The sequence below is a fragment of the Rutidosis leptorrhynchoides genome, chromosome 6 (genome assembly GCF_046630445.1).
Source record: "Rutidosis leptorrhynchoides isolate AG116_Rl617_1_P2 chromosome 6, CSIRO_AGI_Rlap_v1, whole genome shotgun sequence".
NCBI lineage: Eukaryota > Viridiplantae > Streptophyta > Magnoliopsida > Asterales > Asteraceae > Rutidosis > Rutidosis leptorrhynchoides.
In genome coordinates, this window is record NC_092338.1 from 334,049,501 (window position 1) to 334,050,768 (window position 1,268).

General features: G+C 36.0%; 1 non-coding gene across 1 annotated transcript; it reads right to left on the bottom strand.

The window, feature by feature from the left end:
• Positions 1-212: 212 nt before the first annotated feature.
• LOC139856562 (small nucleolar RNA R71) lies at positions 213-319 on the bottom strand. The gene has a single exon (XR_011762035.1). It is a non-coding gene; the product is annotated as a small nucleolar RNA R71 (small nucleolar RNA).
• Positions 320-1,268: the final 949 nt, after the last annotated feature.

A 1,268-nucleotide genomic window follows, 5' to 3' on the forward strand; every position in this document is an offset into this window, starting at 1 on the left:
TGTTTGAACACATTCAACACTTTAATGATCTTTGTGATATTTACAAAACCAAAAATGTCACCGATGATGCTTTTAAGTTAAGGGCATTCCCCTTTACACTTCAAGGAGATGCAAAAGCTTGGATGAGAAGTTTGTCATCCGATTCCATAAGGTCTTTTCAAGAATTAACAAATGATTTTATCAATCACTTCTTCCCACTGTCAAAAGTAGAGCGACTTAGAATGGAGATTAATGGGTTCACCCAATGGGGTGATGAAAGTTTGTATGATGCATGGGTATGCTTCAAGAAGCTACTAAGAGCTTGCCCACCGCACGGTTTGACGAAGAAGGAGTACATCAATACATTTTATCGAGGTTGTCATACTTTAACGAGGCAATATCTTGATTCTTCATCCGGTGAGGTATTTGTAGCGACCCGACAAAATCGTCATTGACGGCACCGTCTACTTAGGTCCCATTACGTGGTCGTAAGTCTTTAAAATAACGTTTGACCAAAAAAAATATGTCGCATTCATTTCAAATGTAAAGATGGTTTCAAAGTTTACAAGAATAGTTCAACCACAAGTTACGTTACAACGTTAAAAGTACAAATGAAACCTATGCGACACAATTTAAAAGTAGCCAAAAGACGCTCCATGTATGCATATATACTCGACATCCAATGGAAGTATCAAAATAATGAGCGGAAGCATGTATCACAAAACATTCAAGGATCTGAGAAAAACATAGAAATCTGTCAACGAAAACGTTGGTGAAATCATAGGTTTAAGTAAGTAAGTAAGTACAAATGAACCACAAGATTTATAACATTGAAATAATAGTAAACCATTCTAAAATTTGTTATCACGAGCACCCAATTATCAAGGCTTAACTTTCCATCCATAGAACCCCATCACAATAGTGTTAGAACATACACTGTTTCTCGAAAATATATTTCATCCAAAAATGGTAGCGAACCGTCTGAATGAGGGTTTGTCAAACCCATATCGCCATACAACATAAGTTCTGCCTTACACCCGGAAAGTGTAACTAATGATAATCGAATTGAGGATTTTTGTTCAAACTCGTATGTAGAATGTTTGTTTTCGTACTTGTGTTCACTTTGTAAAACGAAATGTTTATGTTTTCTCATCCCAAATGTAAGTTTAAAAGAGTAAAAGTGGGACTATGATCTCACCTTGTGTGCACGAGTAATAAAGTACTTCACAAGTAAACGTGTGCAAGGACAATTGCTAGTCTTGACCTAAATAAGTAGGTTGTATCAATAA